The following is a 20,853-nucleotide window of genomic DNA, read 5'->3' on the forward strand; positions in this document are numbered from 1 at the left end:
ACTCCCTCCCGCCTCCCAGCTGCTCCTCCCTCCCCCTCCTCTCCCTTCTTAATGGCTGGGGCTGCGCGTCCGCGCCGCTGGCGCGGCGGAGGCGCGCCAGAGGAGAGCCCGTCTGCGCCCGTCTGCGCCTGGACCGCGCCTGGACCGCGCCCAGCGGCACCCCCCCTGGTCCGCACGCCCTCCGCACCACCAGACGTCGCTACTCGTCCAGCGAACTTCTCGCCCTCAACCCCGGCCCCTCCACAGCCTGCTTCCAAGCCACCCCGAAGCACACCAAAGGTCCCTTCTCCTGCCGTGCCTGCAACTTCACCTGCAACAGAACAAGGAAGCCTGCAACAACCAACACCAACCACCTCCACTGCATACTCCTCAACACACGCTCCACACGAAAGCACGCCATCGAGCTCTGGGACCTGCTCGACACCACCCCCCAGACGTAGCCTTCCTGACCGAAACCTGGTGGAACGACTCCTCGGCCCCTGACATCGCCATAGCCATCACTGACGGCTACAAGATCACCAGAAGAGATTGCACCAATGGAATCGGAGGAGGAATAGCCATCGTCCACAAATCCACCCTCAAAATCCACACCCACACGGACGACACCCTCAAGACAGCTGAAAACCTACACTTTCGGATCCACACTGACCCCAACACCACCCTCAGAGGGACACTCATCTACCGACCACCAGGACCACGAGCCCCCTTCAGCGACACCATTGCCGACCTCACGAGCACCCACGCCCTCGCCTCTACGGACTACATCCTCCTTGGAGACCTCAATTTCCACCTGGAAAACAACAACGACGCCAACACCACATCGCTGACCGACAACTTCTCCAACCTCAGACTCAGACAACTGGTCAACACACCCACCCACATCGCCGGCCACATGCTCGATCCTATCTTCTCCGCAAGCAACCACGTCACCTTCAGTCACACCGCCGAACTCCACTGGACCGACCACCACTGCGTCCACTTCACATTCAAGAAACACACCGAACACCACCGCACCCCACTACCTCCTCACCGCCGCCAGAGCAAAATCACCGAAGACCAACTGACCAGCACCCTCGCCCAGAACCCGCCTACCAACCCTACCGACCCAGACACTGCCGCCATCAACCTACAACGGTGGATCCTCGACTGCGCAAACACCCTTGCACCACTCAAGAGGCCCACCGCCAACCAAAAAAAGAAAAAAGCAGCCTGGTTCACCGACTAACTCATCACCTCCAAACACACCTGCCAGAAACTAAAGAAGAAATGGCTCCTCGAACGCACACCGGACAGCCTGGCAACCCACAAGGAAGCAACCCGCAAGCACCACCAACTAATCCGACTCGCCAAACGCTCCCACTTCACAGAACGCCTAAACAACAACGCACACAACAGCAAGGAACTCTTCTGCATCGTGAAAGAGCTCTCTAACCCCAGCGCCAATGTCAACGACATCCCACCATCCCAAGAACTCTGCGACGCCCTGTCCACCTTCTTCTATCAGAAGATCGGCGACATCCACGACAGCCTTAACACCACGCCTCTGCCAGACCCCACCCCCGATAACTCCTCCTACGCTAACCGCCTGACCGCCTGGACCCACGTAGATGACGCAGAAACTTGCAAGATCACCCACTCAGGATCCCCTTCAGACCCTTGCCCACACCACATCTACAACAAAGCCGACTCTACCATCGCCCCCCAACTTCGAAAGGTCATCAACTTATCCTTCGAAACCGCGACCTTCCCGGACAGCTGGAAGCACGCCGAAATCCACGCCCTCCTCAAGAAACCCAAGGCTGACCCCAACAACCTAAAAAACCTCCGCCCGATCTCCCTCCTCCCCTTCCCGGCGAAGGTCATCGAGAAGATCGTCAACACCCAGCTCACCCACCACCTCGAGGACAACTCCATCCTGGACCCCTCCCAGTCCGGTTTCAGACGCAACCACAGCACCGAGACTGCTCTCCTTGCCGCCACAGATGACATCAGACTTCAAATGGACAACGGCGAAACATCTGCCCTCATCCTCCTGGATCTTTCCGCTGCCTTCGACACGGTCTGCCACCGCACCCTACTAACATGCCTCCACGAAGCCGGAATACAAGAAAAAGCCCTCAACTGGATCTCCTCATTCCTCTCCGGCAGAACCCAGAGAGTCCGACTCTCACCCTTCCGCTCCGAAGCCTCCAACATCATCTGCGGCGTACCCCAAGGCTCCTCACTGAGCCTGACGCTGTTCAACGTCTACATGGCCCCCCTCGCACAACTGGCCCTTCAGCACAACCTCAGCAGTCTCTCCTACGCCGACGACACCCAGCTCATCCTCTCCCTCACTAAAGACCTACACACCGCCAAAGCCAACCTTCACGAGGGATTGAAGTCCAATGCCGAGTGGATGAGAAATAGCCGCCTGAAATTGAACTCCGACAAGACGGAGGTCCTCATCCTCGGACGCACCCCCTCGGCCTGGGACGACTCCTGGTGGCCCACTGTGCTGGGACCCCCTCCAACGCCAGCCAACCACGCACGCAACCTCGGTTTCGTCCTCAACTCCGCCCTCACCATGTCCAAACAGGTCAACGCAGTTTCCTCCTCCTGCTACAACACCCTCTGCATGCTCCGTAGAATCTACAAATGGATCCCGACGGAAACCAGAAAAACGGTGACTCAGGCCCTCGTCAGTAGCAGACTAGACTACGGCAACGCACTATACACAGGCATCCCAGCAGAAGACATCCGACGACTCCAACGCATCCAAAACGCCTCCGCCCGACTGGCCTGCGACGTACCCCGCCGATGCCACATCTCCCACCACCTGAAAGACCTCCACTGGCTCCCCGTGGACAAAAGGATCACCTTCAAACTCCTCACCCACGCTCACAAGGCACTCCACAACGCCAGACCCACCTACCTGAACAACAGACTCAACTTCTACGTCCCCTCCCGCCAACTCCGCTCTGCCAACCTCTCCCTCGCCATCGTCCCCCGCTTCCAACGCAAGACATCCGGCGGCAGATCCTTCTCCTACCTCGCCGCCAAGACCTGGAACTCCCTCCCGACCCCCCTGCGACAGACCCAGGACCTTCTCACCTTCAGGAGACTCCTCAAGACCTGGCTCTTCGACCAATAGCAGCCCCCCCTCAAGACCTGGCTCTTCGACCAATAGCAGCCCCCCCCCAACAGCGCCTTGAAACCCTAACGGGTACGTAGCGCGCTTTACAAATATCGTGATTGATTGATTGATTGGTCACATCGATAAAGCTCTCAGTGCCAGCGATGAGTCGCCAAAGGGCACTGGATGGCAGCATGCTACACCGTTATGTGATGTTGTATTAATTTGTGTAGCACACTAATCACCCCAAAGGGTATCCAGGCGCTTTGGCATGTGTATACTTTTGTGCGCCTCAAGGTGCTCATACCAAGAGCAGGTCTTCAGCCTCTTGCACAACTCAAGAAGTGAGGAAGAGGCTCTAATGTGTGGAGGGAAGTTGTTCCATGTCTTGTGTGTGTTATGACAATAAGCGACCTCCAGGTTTGGTTTTGCAGATGGTGTGAGTGTGTGTGAGTGAGACTAAGGCAGAGCAAGGGTGTCTGGTGGGTTGGTAAAATTGTACGCAACTGTTCAGGTACTCTGGTCCTCTGTTGTGCGGAGCCTTCTATGTGTGCATGAGAAGTTTGCAGCTTGAAGTGGGTGAAAGGAAGTGGCTTGGCAGTGTGGCCTGTGTGGGCATTAATTGGTATCTGATCATAGAGGGCAAGAGAGGGAATTGTGAGACCGAGCACTAGCGCAGTCTCTCTGCCTGCAAACATCTACAGACATGTGAACGACCATGCCATGTCAGATTTGTTTGGAATTTGTCTTGCCTCCCGTCTTCCCCCCGTCTTGGAGTCGGACTGGCCTATAAGGCAACGAGACAGTGCCCGAGGGGCTGGTCTGACAGGTCAGTGTGTAGGCTGGTTTCATGGCTGTTATGGCCTTCTGGGCCGGTTTTTACTATTGACTTCCTCTATATTAAAACAAACGTTGCCTTCAGCAAGCTCAAACCCTTGTAGCTTTTTGTACAAAGCGAAAAACTCAACAGAACATGTCTTTACAAGTTCAAAACGGACGTAATTTGCCACATGGGCCACTTTTTAAGATATCGAATTCACTATCCAGGGCCACTTTTATTTTGGTGCCTGGGCCTATTTCCTGTCTCAGTCCGACCGTGCCCTGTGTGCCCCTCCCTCACTATCTTCTTCATTGTGGTTGTGCTGGTGTTGAGAAGGGTTAAACTGATTCTGTGTCGGGATGTCCTTTTCAGGGAACATCTTCAAGGTCCACACCGTCAACTGCCCCCTCACTGGTCATCAGACGAGGTTCATGTGACATTGGTGACCGTCTTTGTGACCGCTCTTGTTCATCAGTCATGGGTGACCTAGCTTGTTCATCTGACATGTGTGAGCTTCTTTGTTCATCTGACATAGATGATCATCCTTGTTCATATGACACGGGTGACTGTCTTGTTTATCTGACATGGGTGACCATCCTTCTTCATCTGGCATGGTTGACTTCTTTGAGCAGCATTGTGTGTTCCTCAGTAGCAGTTGTCACATTCGCACCTCATTGACGGTTTTAATATTGGAATAGTCGATGTTGAAGCACACAATGAAACATTCATGTACAAGAATGAAGTCGCATCACTATTAGATTCCCCTGTCGTGAACTCTCCATCAACCTTGGCACGAAGGTACGTAGTCAGGCGGGCTCTGAGACCTAGGACTGAGGTTTCTGACTGACAGGTCACAGATGGGGTGGCGTGTAGCTGGCAGACAAACATGCAAACAGGAAACTTAGATCAAATCCCAGAGATAGGCGCAGCAACACCACAATGGTCCCAGGAGATTGGCCCCAATAAAACACATGTGGCCAGAGGGGTACGTGAATTCCCCAAAACACCATGAAGTTAGATGCTAAATGTAGTTAGGGACACGTGGCCAATCACGACAGCACCCACGGCAATACGCAGTGACCATGCGCCCCTCAGGCCGGACAGCTGGACACGTATGCGCTGGCACACATTGTGTCCACGCAAGGTCGAGACCCACCTGCATTTGTTATCAGTACCTTATTTATGACTCCTTGACAACTGTGCACATTCTTCACCTCAAAAGGAATGTTGTAAGTGTTTTATTGTGCCCAAACAAGTGTATAAAACACCACGCAGAAGTGATGTACTTTGAGACAGTCCTCAGACCCCGGTTCTGTAACTGTTCTTTCTCCCAGCCACAATGTTAAATTAAACAAACTGTTCTTGGTTTGCCAGACACCTCTAGTCTTTTGTTTTTGAAGGCAAATTCACATTCGAGCAACGGTGGCTCATGTGGTCATTGCTCTTTCTGTGGGTGGTTCTTGTTTCATAGTCATTCAGGTGTACTGGTAAGGACGAGGGGTGCTTGGGAATGGTGCCATCCACAGTTAGCATCATGAAAGCCGTCTCCTTGGCACCTTTATTTGAAGAGTGAGGATGGAAGCGATATTGCCACAGGATCTGCTGGAGCACCAGGACAAAGTCCATCTTTTCCTTGACTGCTGTGCTCGCTACTTTTTATATGAGTGTCAGGTTTGGAAAATCAACAAATTTCTACCAGACTCACAGGTCAAATCACTTCAGCTTCCAGAATTCATTTGTTTTCCACTTCACATAGTTTTCTGAAAATGAGAGTTAAATGTATATTTTAGGTACCAACATTTAATTTGTCCAGATGATTGGAACTTAATTTGCACCATGTAATTGAGCAGTTCTTTGGAAGACACTTTCCAGATGGATGAGGGTACTGTGGAAGAGACTGACTCCGGCCCAGCCCTATCGATCTTTCTGTTGGAAGAATTAGCCCAACTAAGCTTTCAAAGGTAATCCTAACATGTGAGTGGCGGTGCCTAGCACTACTACTTTTCATACTCTCTGGTCTGGCATATGATAAATTATGTCTCAGCCTTTCAGAGACAAATCTGTCTAATGACTGAGCCTTCACCTGCTCTGTTTTCACAGGCCATCTTGTGACTGGCTATTCCTCAGCACTGCCAGTTTTTCATGTGTAATGTAGACATGGGATTGACTCTGCCCCAAGTGTGCCAGTCAAAGTCTCAGTATAAGAAGAAGTGTTAAACTTTAAATTGACCACCTCATACCTTTGTGAATGACTCTTCTCCCCCCAGCCCCACTGGCCATTCAGAGTCAGCATTGAAAGCAAAAGTCAAAGAAGCAATAAATTATACACTACACCAGTAGTTCCCAACCTGTAGTGTGGGGACCCCTTGGGGTCCATGAAGCCTCCTCCGGGGGTCCACGACTGCTGAGAAAATTAAATAATATTAACATATTAATAAAGTGTATATTAATAAAGTCTATATAAACAACACAGCTTAATGTACAATTGAAAATTATAAAAGGTACAGTAAATGTCAAGGACTTTGAAAGTGGAGACTAAAAATGGAGTTAGTATCCTCAGATTTATTTGTGGGAGCAGGGCAGGGGCATCAACCAGAATGTAGTAAGGACTGTGTGTGGCTTCAATTGAATTTAGATAAGCTCCATCCTTCCTTTTAAAATTACATTTCTTATTTATATTTGATTGCAAATTAAATAAAATGTATTATAATTTGTGTACTTGTTTGATAAATGTTTGTTTCCATATTTTCTGTGTGTTGTTTTGCGGTTCAAATCATCAACAATGTTTAGGCCGTGGTCCCCAGCTTCCAGTAGTGACTCCGTGGGGGATGTCTGGTTTCCAATGATGATTCAGTGGGGGTTCCTAGGTTCCAGTAATGATAAGGTGGGGGTCTGCAGAAGTAAAAAGGTTGAGAGCCGCTGCATTACACTATTATCAAAACAAACACATGGAGTAAACACATGGATTATTAGGATTATACAGAAATGCCAACTTTGATCATCATTTACAGACTTCCATCCTTGGACTAATTTTATTCCTTTTCCGAGCATGGATAGCAAACACACAAAAAGAGGTGAGAGCGGGTCATTGGCAGCTGCAGTGCTTAACTGGAGCCATTAATTGCAGGTGGGGTCCATAGACACTCCTTTTTGGGGACCAGTGCAATTTTTTCATCCTCAGACTTTGACCCACAGCAAGAGAAAGAAAAACACAAGGGAGGAAAGAATGAGGACAATAAAGGAAAAATAGTGACAATGACAGAAAACATGGATGAAAAAGAACCTGTAAGATTGAGGTAATGGGACTGGCAGTGCCTGATAGTGGATGAAAGAAGCATGAGGTGGAATCAAGACTGAACAGCCTTGGTAATGTCTCTCCACAATTCAATAGAACCAGCAACTTTGGACCCAAGCGCTTAGTCTTTCAAAAATAAAGCACTGGACCGGTGTCTCTCAAAGTCACCAGGCATGTAGAATTTCAAAGGAATGGTGTCACTGCCATTGAGAAAGACATGTACTTAAAGTTTTAGGTGGTTGTAGGAAACTGGCTCTGTATTCACTATATCAAAATGAGATATAGGCACTCTTTATAACTTTGGCGGTAACTGCCGCCTACCGCCACAGCGATGGCCGCCAACATGCCGCTGCCATGGCTACCAGCCGTCTACGCGTATTATGCCGTCAATGGTATTCCACCAGAAGGCTGGCGGAATACCGCCGACGGTCATGGCGGCGGATGGCGGTAAGGCGGCGCTGCTGACAGCAGCACCGCCACGCCAGCAAAACACCACAGACCCTATCATGAGCAATGATACGGCCTGGCGGTGTTTTGCTGGCGGACGCTGCTGCTGACAGCAGCGCCACGGCCCGTCTCCAGCCGGAGGACCCCTTGCAAGCAGGTAAGTCGGGTTCTCTGACAGGAGAGGGGGGTGGAGGGTGTTGTGTGTATGCGGGGGTGTGTGTGTATGTGGGGGCATGTGTGTTTATGTTTTGGTATGCGTGCATGCGGGTGTGAGTCGTGTTAAATGAGTGCGTGAATGACTGAATGTGAGTGTATGTTGTGAATGCGTGTGTGCAACAAAGTATGTTGGTGTGTGTTGCGGTGTGTGGGTATGTATGTGTGCATGCGTGGGTGGTGGTGGGTATGCATGTGTGCATGTGTGTATATGGGTGCGCGTTTGGGTGTGTACATGTGCGGGGGCGGGAGGGGGAGGGTGGGGGATGTATCTAGGGAGGCCTAGATAATGCCTACCGCCATGGTTTTCGTGGCAGTAAGAGTGGCACGAAAACCATGGCGGTAGGCCGGGCCGTAATCCCGAGTGTGGGATTGTGACTGCCGCCGGGCTGGAGACCAAAGTCTCCAGCCCAGCGGCCGTTACCACCCTGGTGGTCAGTGTGTGTGTTAAAGTGGCTGTCTGTGATGGCGGTTACCGTCAGGGTCAAAATCCCATTTTTTTTACCGCCGGCATGTTGGCGGTATTAACGCCACTTTAACACCGACCACCAGGGTCGTAATGAGGGCCATAGTGTGCATAGAGTCCAGGGGTTCCCCAGATGCTCAACAGAGGCCAAAGTAGATGATACTAATAATCTCTAAGTGGTAGTGTGGTCGAGCAGTTAGACTTACCAGAGGGTAGTTCAAAGCATTTGTTGTGCACACACAGTCAAGAAATGAGGCACACACTCAATGACTATCTCCAGGCCAATGTTTTTATATGGGAAAAATATATTTTGTTACTTTAGTTCTAGAACCAAAAGGATCTTGTTGCAGGTAAGTACATTTCCAAGTCACTATCAAGCATATGAATTAAAAGCACTTTGTTTAGATTTGGCAAATAAAACTGTGTACAGGCAAGTAACACTTTTCACTTTCAAACGCTGACACTGCAATTTTCAGAACAGTCCTAGGGGGGGGATTTTTAGTGCAGTTTTGAGGTAAGTACTTGACTTACAGTTCCAGTCTCCGTAGGTTAGGATGTTCACTGGTCGGGGTTCAGGATGACCCAAAACTTACACCCCAGCAACACGTGGCCGGCCGGGGGCAGAGGTCAAATTTGAAATTAGATTTAGAATGGGATCCTATGGAGACTGGGGCACTCGGAAACAGATCTGCTATCAGGTAAGTCCCACAACTTCGGAGGGCAGACCTGGGGAGTTTAGGTGAGCACCGGGTGATCAGCGCCAAACACACACCCTCAGCGGCGGCCAGGTGCAGGGTGCAAACACAGCATCGGGCTCCCAATGCTTTTCAATAGGGGAACACTGGGATCACAAAGATGCTGCAGGCTGGACAAGGAGAAGGGCTGCCTGCTGGATGCTGCTGGACCACTGTTCGGATTCCCCAAGGCCAGGGGACTGCGGGTGCAGGAGTACCTTTAGGCGTTGGGAACCTTTGTCCGGTTCTCTTGTGGTCAGATGGGTCCTCCGGATATAGGCTGCAGGCATCGTTGTGTTGGCCAGGAGAGATCATCCCAAGGTGGACACAAGGTCTGAATTGCCTGGGGACCTGCTCTGGACTGGTGGGCCACTAGGACACGGGCCGGGGGCGTCGCCTGCAGAGTGGGCAGGACTCGCGAATCTGGGGCAGTTCTGGAACCCTTTTGGAGATTTTCTTCTGGACAGGGCCGCTGTCCTCGGGAGTTCTTGACCTCTGGTCGGCAGGCAGTCCTCTGGGGGTTTGGAGAGGTAGCTGGTCCTGCTGGATCTGTCTCCTTTTGGTAGCAGAGTCTTTGAAGCTGCAGACAGGTCAGTAGGGCTGGGGCCAAGTCAATTGTCATCTGGAGTCTTCAATGCTGGGAGTTCAGCTTAGCTGTCCTTCTTCTTTCTTCTTGTCTTGAGGTTACCAGGAATCTGGTGAGCTGGGTTCAGGGGATCCCTTAAATCCTAGATTTAGGGGCGTTACATGGGTCAGAGGGCAGTAGCTAATGGCTACTGTCCCTGAGGGTGGCTACACCCTTCCTCTGCCCACTCCCTTTGAGGAGGAGGTCACACTCCTAACCCTATTGGTCCCTGTCCTCCAAACCAAGATGGAAGACTCTGCAGGGAGGGGTCACTTCAGCTCTGGACACCTTAGGGGTGATCCTAGCTGGAGTGGTCACTCCTCGCTGTTTTACCTTATTTTTCCACCGGACTTGCCGTCAAAAGTGGAACTATGTCCAGGGGCGGGCATCTCCACTAGCTGGATTGCCCTGGGGCAGTGTAACAGGGGTCATAAAACACAAAGAGAGAGTAATGGGAGTGATGCTATCCCACACGAGCTCCCAAGAGAAATCTAGGTGGTCAAATGATGAAGCAAGACACTATTATGTGTGTGAGACTACCTAGTCCATATAGGAACTCCCCCCCTTATTCAACGCAGCCACCCGTTCTAGAGACACTCTCCACACACGGTCTCTTTCCATCACGAACCCCGACCCAACCGGTACTGACAATTGAGTGAACACTGGTCCAACTCCACCCTCAACCTCAACTATCCCACACCTTTAGTGGTTATGCAGTGTAACAGGAGGCCTGAGCCTTTGAGGCTCCCCGCCAAGTGTTACAGTCCCTGCAGGGGGGAGGTGTGAAGCACCTTCACCCAGGACAGGCTTTGTTTCTGGCCACCAAGAGCACAAAGGCTCTCACCCCATGTGGCCAGAAACTCATCTGGTAGTGGCAGGCTGGCACAGACTGGTCAGTTCCGCACTAGCAGTTTGGCTAACATGCAGGGGGCATCTCTAAGATGCCCTCTGTGTGCATTTTTTAATGAATCCCACACTGGCATTAGTGTGGATTTATTGTGCTGAGAAGTTTGATACCAAACTTCCCAGTATTCAGTGTAGCCATTATGGAACTGTGGAGTTCGTGTTTGACAGACTCCCAGACCATATACCGTGGAAAGGGTGCCATGCTGACTTTGCCTTGGTCTCCCCACCAGCACACACACTCTGCAATGGTAGTGTGCATGTGCTTGGTGAGGAGTCTCTTTCGGTGGCATAATACATGCTGCAGTCCTTAGGGACTCTCCCTGGTCACAGAGCCCTTGGTGCCACTGGTACCTTTTACAAGGGACTTAGCTGTGTGCCAGGGTTGTGCCAGTTGTGGAAACAATGGTACAGTTTAGGGAAAGAACACTGGTGGTCGGGCCTGGTTAGCAGGATCCCAGCACACACTCTGTCAAGTTAGCATCAGATATCAGGTAAAAAGTGGAGGAGTACTGCAAAAAAAGTGGCCAGTTTCCTACAGTGGTCATACAAATTGACCTATGAATGAAATATTCACCAACACCAGTAGACCAAAATATGAATGCATCTCTCTGCCTCTTTGGCTTAAGGTCACCTTAAAGGAATTTTGTGATGCCAAATAGTTAGTGAGTTGAGATGCAGCTGAAAATGTGATGCTGAACTGGGGATACATTTTCTGCTCTGGGTTCCCTAGGAATTCCATACATTGCCAATATCCTCTCAGTGTCAGGTAGCACTGCCTCCTACAAGGTCTGCCAAATGCTTGCCTTCTGGACAGCTCTTGACCAGGGCTTGGCACCCATCACGTGGCAATGGGACAATCTAGCCTCATCTTTTCCCAAAGTAGTGCAAAGACAGCTTTTAACAACATGGATGTCTCTGAGGCTTGGCACTTTCAGAAGCAAGTACCCTTGTATTCCACAAGTTCACTCACACTCGGAAACAGGTTTTCAGAGGTTAACTTTAGTTTTTACCGCTACCTGGTCTCTCTAATATGCTTGTTTGTTGGCCCTCTGCATTAGGGTCTGGGCTAACACCCAGCTCATTAGAAGGCAAATATATTGGGCTGTAGTCCTCTCCAGTTGAGCATTCTTGAAGTTTGCCAGAGCCACTGTTTCAGTTTTTGATCATTAGTCTTGTGGGAGATCCTTTCAGCTGCCAGGTGAGTTAACGTCAAAGACATCTAGCAGTCATGTGTTTATGGCTTGTGTTGTTACCACATTCTGTAGAGCGTTGGCTGCAGGAAATGTGTGGGGAAATAAATATGAACTCTTGAAGCAGAGAAAACAGTTTAATCAGGACTTTACCCCGTGACCCGTAAAGGTCCTCAAAAGCCAGCGGGAGATTCCAGCTGACAGCCCAGAACCACAAGGGAAAATAGAAACATGGACTGTATAAACATTCTGTGGGAACATTCTAAGGCTAGTTACTTACAGCACATCTTATTCCCTTTACAATTTAACCAAAACTACATAAAATATTTAGAACAGAAAACCTACGATCCCTCTGGAAGGACCCTTGAAATTGGAAAAGCCCCCACAGGGTCCTCCAGGCTTCACTTTCACCCAGTCTCCCTTTGTGAGCCACTCTTATTCAGCACAAGCACTACCTTCACCCTCTACATTTCTCAGAACAATCCCTACACCACTCTGGAACCAATCATTTTAGAATTAGCAGTGTGGCATATTATTAGTAGAAAAAGGGTTCTGCAAATGCTCTCAATGACTGTGGTGCAATGTGCGAACACCATTTCTATCACCCCACTGTCAATGTCCATTATGACTTCACTCCATCTTCATACAGCCCTTGATTAATCTGTTGATTCTCTCTACTAATCCATTTGATTGAGGATTCTACAATGTGGTTCTACTATGCTTTAGTCCACAACCTACCAATAAAGACTTAATCTCAACAGAATTTAACTGAGTGCCATTTGTATCGACAAGAAAGAAGGGAAAACCTCGACTGAATATTTTGTTTAAGGTTATAATTATAAGCGGTGTGGTTATAGACCTTAAAAATCCCTTTCTATCCATTTGAATGTGCATCAACCAACACTGTAGCATATCATAGGTGTTCTGCCAAAGACAAAAATGGGCATATGATATCAAGACATACTTTTTCCCAAGTTGCACCCAGGTCACGTAAATGTAAAAGAGTGCCATTACCACCAACAGCTTTCACTGGTTTTTCACCCTAGGACCATTGGGTGGAACAAAGTTATCACCTCGCATAATCACAGTCTACCAGACTACTTTAGGTCATCCAATATTTTAAAATATGGTCTGGTACGTACCGACACACAACTTTCTTTTCTAGGCCTTTTTCTTATAAAATCTTTCACCACTCCTTACACAGTGACCTGTGTCATAGCTGTATCTGGCTGTCTTTTAGACACAACTCCATCCAGACCCTCCATGGCTTCACAAACGTTTGCTTGTATCCATCCCATCACCAGTCTCACCAATGTCAAGCAGCTGTGACAAACAATCAGCCACACAGTTCTTCCAACCAGTCACATATTCTAAAGAGTTGTTGGAGCTCTGTAACCTGGCATCCAATCTTCTAAGTCTGATCATACCATACTTATGATTGGTGTTCAGGATTGAGTTCAGACTCCTATGCATCCTCTTCTTATGCACTATCCTCTTCCTATGCAACCTCATCTTATGCACTATCCTCTTCCTACGCAGCCTCTTCTTATGCACTGTTCTCTTCTTATGCAACCTCTTCTTATGCACTATCCTCTTCCTATGCAACCTCTTCTTATGCACTAGCCTCTTCCTACGCAACCTCTTCTTATGCACTATCCTCTTCCTACGCAACCTCCTCCTACACACTATCCTCTTCCTACACATCCTATTCGTATTACTATCTGCTTCCTGTGCATTCTCTTTCTATACACTATCCTCTTCCTACGCATCCTCTTCTTATGCACTATCCTCTTCCTATGCATCCTCTTCTTATGCACTATCCTCTTCCTATGCAACCTCATCTTATGCACTATCATCTTCCTACGCAACCTCTTCTTATGCACTATCCTCTTCCTATGCAACCTCTTCTTATGCACTATCGTCTTCCTAAGCATCCTCTTCTTATGCACTATCCTCTTCCTACGCATCCTCTTCTTATGCACTATCCTCTTCCTATGCAACCTCTTCTTATGCACTATTGTCTTCCTATGCAAACTCTTCTTATGCACTATCCTCTTCCTATGCAACCTCTTCTTATGAACTATCGTCTTCCTAAGCATCCTCTTCTTATGCACTATCCTCTTCCTACGCAGCCTCTTCTTATGCACTGTTCTCTTCTTATGCAACCTCTTCTTATGCACTATCCTCTTCCTATGCAACCTCTTCTTATGCACTAGCCTCTTTCTACGCAACCTCTTCTTATGCACTATCCTCTTCCTACGCAACCTCCTCCTACACACTATCCTCTTCCTACGCATCCTATTCGTATTACTATCTGCTTCCTGTGCATTCTCTTCCTATACACTATCCTCTTCCTACCCATCCTCTTCTTATGCGCTATCCTCTTCCTATGCATCCTCTTCTTATGCACTATCCTCTTCCTATGCAACCTCATCTTATGCACTATCGTCTTCCTACGCAACCTCTTCTTATGCACTATCCTCTTCCTACCCATCCTCTTCTTATGCACTGTCCTCTTCCTAATCAACCTCTTCTTATGCACTATCCTCTTCCTATGCAACCTCTTCTTATGCACTATCGTCTTCCTAAGCATCCTCTTCCTACGCACTATCCTCTTCCTACGCATCCTCTTCGTACTCACTATCTGCTTCCTGTGCATTCCCTTCCTATGCACTATCCTCTTCCTACACATCCTCTTCTTAAGCACTATCCTCTTCCTATGCAACCTCTTCTTATGCACTTTCCTCTTCCTATGCTTCCTTTTCTTACTCACTATCCTCTTCCTACTTCCAACTTAATTTTTAGCTTTAAATTTGAAATTCATTCTCTTTTACAGATCATTTTTAAACATTCAAATTTGCTTTTTTATGTATAGATACTATATTATTCTACTAATATTGTTTAATTTTATAAACAGTCGTGGACCTCAGGTTAAAAACCGCTGGCCTATTGCTTTTCAAAACGATTAAGTTTTGTTGAGACAACCTATCTAAGCAACAGCACGTGGCATTACTCTTTCTGGAGTACCTTTCTGCATCAGCGTCTAAGGTGGCCTGGTCTTTCATCTACATGACATGGTAAGATGCATCATTGCTGAAATGTATTCATTCCACCTGGTATTTCTTCACTTTTGCTCTTAGAAATGGTGCCACTGTGTGCGTTGCGTGGGCACGCAAGAGTTCTGCATCCTCAGAATGAGCTTTCGCAGTCTGAGCCCTTACCTCTTCCTATGTGCAGGACCACTGGAATTAAGTGATTGTGCAGCTGCTGTTTTTCACAGAAATATGGATTTGCTGCATTTGCCACATATTCCATCATCTGCTGCATAATTTGCAGATTTTAACAAAACATTTGTTTCTAGCTCAAATGGTTGAAAAGTTACTAAAAATACAGCAATGCGTGTTGCCGCGCAGTGGAATGCCCTTTGCAATGGTTGACTGGTCACCTTTCTGTTGCTTATTGCTATATTTGGGTGTTAGACTGGTACTAATGAGGTGTAACTTATGCCCAGCCAATGTTTACAAGTGGATAAATGAGAAAATAATGAATCACAAAATGTGCAGCATTATGCTGCATAATTTAGTCAACACTGCTGCATCATGGTGTCCTCTCCTATGCATAATTTCAGTGGCTCTCTTTATGTGTCACCGACCACATAGTGCTCAGAAGGTATCCATGGATTCAGTTTGTTTACAGAGTGGGCCTTTGTACAAAGGCCTGATAATCAGTGTTTACCTGTGAATTGAGCCTTCAGTGTGTCTAAGGCCATCCTGAAGACGTCCAATGACTGTGTATTTGCTAGCATGAGGAATGTCAGATGACCCTTTCATGTGGAGCAGCAAGAATGTCTTCTCCTTTCATGTGGAGCAGCATCGATGTCTTCGCCTTTCACTTGGAGCAGCACCAATGTCATCTCCTTTCATGTGGAGCAGCATCAATGTCATCTCCTTTCATGTGGAGCAGCATCAATGTCTACTCCTCCTTTCATGTGGAGCAGCATCAATGTCTACTCCTCCTTTCATGTGGAGCAGCATCAATGTTGTCTCCTTTCATGTGGAGCAGCATGAATGTAATCTTTCTCCTTTCATGTGGAGCAGCATCAATGTCATCTTTCTCCATTCATGTGGAGCAGCCTTGAAGTTTTCTCCTCCCTTCACGTGGAGCAGCATCAATGTCTTCTCCTTTCATGTGGAGCAGCATCAATGTCTTCTCCTCCATTTATGTGGAGCAGCATCGATGTCATCTCCTCCTTTCATGTATTGTATTGTATTGCATTGTATTGTATTGTATTGTATTGTAATCATATTTATATAGCGCTTACTACCCCTGACGAGGCGTAGAAGTGCTTTTCGATGAGTAGCACGCTACTCCGGAACCCAACAAGAATTAGTGATGGATTAGTATAGTTAAATAATGAGTACAGTTTTAGTATTATTATGGAGTTAATTTGAGCCGCGGATATGAGAGTTTGTTAGTTAGATTGACTTGAGTAATGGAGGGGTGGAGGAGGAAAGAAATCCATAAGTGTTCATTGGGAGTATATCCTTCATTTACTCAACCCAAAGGCTTGGGATGAGTAAAGGGGGGCGGAGGGGGAAGAGTATGTGGAAGGGTTAGGGAGAGCATGGTAGCAGGGTGAGATGAATGCAGGAGAATTTAGTAGGGTTGTGTGGGAGGTCACAGAGGTAGAGTGAGGCTTGGTGAGTTAGATGTGGAAGTGGAGGGAAGAGCTTAGGCAGAGATATTTAGGAGGTGAAAGTGGTAGAAGGGATTTGGGATGAGTCAGAGTGAGAATGGAGGATAGTTTGATAGAGACATGACATAAGAGTGATGAGTAGATAAGTGTGATAAGATGAGAGCAGGAATTCATAGATATCTAGTATAACAACCCACCCAGGAGCCATGCAATGATCCACGAACATGCCAAAAACAACATACATATATATATATATATATGTATATATATATATATATATATATATATATATATATATATATATATACATATATATATATATATATACACAGACACATGAATACACACACATATGCACATACAATACATAATTAGAATCATGGGTAAAAAATACTTAGTCAGACAGGTTTAAAGAGTGTGTGTATTTTATTGTTATGACATAGTAGCAATACATATTTTCCAAAGAAACTATAAATAAATAGAAATATACATATAATCTGAAAAAAATATTTATCCACATAGGCATATGCAGTTCATAGTTGTTTGAAAAAGGTGGTTATGATGGGAAGAGCCAACTCTTGAGTAGTTTTCTGAAAACAAGAAAGTTATCTGTGGCTCTTATAGTTGGGGGTAATGAATTCCATAGTTTGGCTGCTTGAACGGAGAAGGATGTACCACCTATAGTCTTTTTCTTGTATGGTGGTGTTCTAAGGCGGGGTGCCAATCTTGAGCGGAGGGTTCTTTGTTGGGTGTATTTGGTAATTTTCTTTTTGATAAAAAGCGGTCCTGTTCCATGTATAGCTTTGTGGGTGATACAAAGCAGCTTGAAAGTGCATGTGGAGCAGCATGAATCTGTTCTCCTCCTTTCATGTGGAGCAGCATCAATGTCTTCTCCTCCTTTCATATGGAGCAGCATCGATGTCTTTGCCTTTCACTTGGAGCAGCACCAATGCCATCTCCTTTCATGTGGAGCAGCATCAATGTCTTCTCCTTTCATGTGGAGCAGCATCAATGTCAGCTTTCTCCTTTCATGTGGAGCAGCACTGAAGTTTTCTTCTCCCTTCATGCGGAGCAGCATCAATGTCTTTTCTTTTCATGTGGAGCAGCATCGTTGTCTTCTCCTTTCATGTGGAGCAGGATCGATGTCATCTCCTCCTTTCATGTGGAGCAGCATCAATATCTTCTCCTGTCATGTGGAGCAGCATCGATGTCTTCTTCTTTCATGAGGAGCAGCATCAATGTCTTCTTCTTTCATGTGGAGCAACATCAATGTCTTCTCCTCCTTACATGTTGAGCAACATTGATGTCTTCTCTTTTAATGTGGAGCAGCATCAATGTCATCTCCTCCTTTCATGTAGAGCAGCATCAATGTCTTCTCCTTTCATGCGGAGCAGCATCAATATCATCTCCTCCTTTCATGCGGAGCAGCATTAATGCCTTCCCCTCCTTTCATGTGGAGCAGCATTGATGTCATCTCCTCCCTTTATGTGGAGCAGCATCAATATCTTCTTCCCTTTCATGTGAAGTAGCATCAATGTCTTCTGCTTTCACGTGGAGCAGTATCGATGTCTTCTCCTCCTTTCATTTGAAGCAGCATCAATGTCTTTTCCTTCTTTCATGTGGAGCAGCATCAATGTCTTCTCCTCCTTTCGTGTGGAGCAGCATTCAGGTCTTCTACTCCCTTTTTGGGGAGCAGTATCGATGTCATCTCCTCCTTTCATGTTCAGCAGCATTGATGTCACTGTTGGACCATCTGCAACCTTCCTCGCTTCAAGTAGTTGTGGAGCCATACCAGCCGTAGCTTCTGCTCTAGAGTATTCACAGAAGGTGAGATGTGTGAATTGAATAGCAGCAGAGCGTTCGTTCAGTATCTCTTGGCGGTGTTAGGACTTGATGATGGTGTGCAGTGCTCTAGGTAGCTGTAGAAGAGGACCTGGACGGCAGGGCATGGCCATGTTTAGACCTACCACTCGTTCTTACGGTATTGAGGAAGGGGCTGACTGTGGCATTAGGTGACACATGGGGTAGAGACACAAGTATCCTCAGTCTAAGACTGCATGCCCATGAGTGCACCAGTCAGATCAGTCCTGATGAGCTGAAGGAGTGAGTTACCCATACAATTATCTTTTTGGAGTTGTGTCAAATTTCTCTTGGGGGGATGCCATTTCAGAAGTAGGAAACTAGTACCCTGCAGCATGAAATTCCCCCAAGCCGCTGCTAAGACACTGGGCACTGCTTCCTGCCCCTGGGACTAGGTAGGGAGTGTTAGAAGCAGGTATTCCAGTGGAGGACAGAGCAGGGTCTGCATGAGTGAAGACAAGGTCCCCTAGAAGAAGAGGAACAGTGTATACCATAGGGCACCAAACATATGGTATAGTATAGTGCCAGTCCCCATCCCTGCATCTTCTGCACCTGTCCAAACACAGACACCACAGCAGTGGGCCTTAGTGTCTGTCATGCCTTCAGCTACTGCAGTGATGTCAGAGTAATTCCATCTGATAGCCTGTGCTCAGTGCTGGACAGAGTCGCTGAAGCTAAGGGGTGTCTTCACATTCAATTACATATTTACACTACTTGCATTTAATCACTTGATAACCAGTGCCATATAAAGGCACCCCTCTTATCCACCTCCAGATGGCCCTTGGGCAGTGAGTCTTAACCTTCTGATATTTGTGGACTTCCAATGAATCACTATTGAAAGCCACAAGTATATATCAAACATATACACCTTATGAAATATTTCCTTTAATACACAAACAGAAATATATACAAAAATCCAAATTTGAATAGGAAGGTTAGCGTTTTTGAAACTTTGGTTTTATTTCTAAAAAGACAAAGCAAAATGCAAGACTCTAGTATACCACTTTGTCATTTTTGCTCCTAATAAATCCTCTCTCTTCATTAGTGCATACTAGTTCTTCTATTGAGGCCACCAATCGCCAATACTGCTGTTTGATGTACTTGTGCTTTACCTGAATCTTGGATTAAAAACTCATCCATCCGCATTATTCACCTTACCCTGCCAGCGGGTATTAAAATCGTTTACATTGGTCAATAGGGCAAAAATTGGGGTTGAGGGATTCATATGTGTTAGAGCTTGGGTCTCTAGTTGGCAGAAGTATACACCTTTGTCCAAGCAAGGACCCTCACTCTAGTCAGGGTAAGCCACAACACAATCCAAATTATCCTGTGCCCATCCTCTGGTAGCTTGGCACTGAGCAGTCAAGCGTAACTTAGAAGGCAATATGTATAGTATTTGTGCAATAAATCATGCAGGAACACAGTGAAAACACCACAAAAATACACCACACAGGTTTAGAAAAATAGATAATGTGTGTCAGAATAAAATGAGGGAAAAACAACAAAAATCCAATAAGCACAAATTGAAATGTCACTGTTAAAAGGTTTAAAAGAGTCTTACTCTTTAGAAATCAATAGTTGTTTCTTGGTAACACACAGTACATGGGGTGCATCAAAAATAGCTACGCATGGGGACCACAGAGGAGGAGATGCATGGAAAAATATGGTGTGTCGGATTTTCTGGCGCGCACAGATGATGCGTCGTTTCTTTCGACGCTCCAAGAGGATGTGTTGCTTTTCAGGAGAGCACTCTTGGTTTCTCACCGCAATGCAGGGATATTTTGATGCCCAGGAACGATGTGTTGAAAATCCTTGACGCACTGGTAGAAGGAGCAGGCGCTGCATCGATCAGGTAGGTGATGCATTGAATTTTCCATCACAAGGCAGACACTGCATCAAATTTCCCTTTGGTAAGTCGGGGCTTCATTGTTCCAATCGGCAGTGTGGCAATTTCCCAGCCAGGGAGCAGGCTTTGTGTCGATTTCTGCAGGCGTTACATTGATTTTTCGACTCAAAAGGATTTTCTTGAAGAGGGGAAGTCTTTGTTGGCCCTGAGACTTCATAAACAGGAGGCATGCTCAATCCAAGCCCTTGGAGAGCACTTTAGGAGAAAAGCAGAGTCCTTCCAGTAGAGTCAGCAGTACCAGGCAACAGGACAACAAACAGGAAAGCAGTCCTTCTGCAAAGCAGTCCAGATGAGTCAACTGGGCAGCCAGGCAGTCTACCAAAATGCCTTTGAAGTTAGGGAAACTTCAAGAGTTTCAGCCCAGTCCTGTCTGCCAGGAACCCTGTGGAGGGTTATCAGTCTTTTGAGTGAGGGCAGACCACTGGTTTTGAAATGTAAGTGTGAGTGCCTCCACCCTTCCTGCCCAGGGAGACCTATTCAGTATGCAGATGAATGCAGATGTGACTGAATGTCCTGTGTTTATAGCTGTCTGGGTGGAATGCACAAGGGGAGCTGTCAACCTGCACAGACCAGATGTGTA

Source organism: Pleurodeles waltl, chromosome 3_1, assembly GCF_031143425.1.
Source record: "Pleurodeles waltl isolate 20211129_DDA chromosome 3_1, aPleWal1.hap1.20221129, whole genome shotgun sequence".
NCBI lineage: Eukaryota > Metazoa > Chordata > Amphibia > Caudata > Salamandridae > Pleurodeles > Pleurodeles waltl.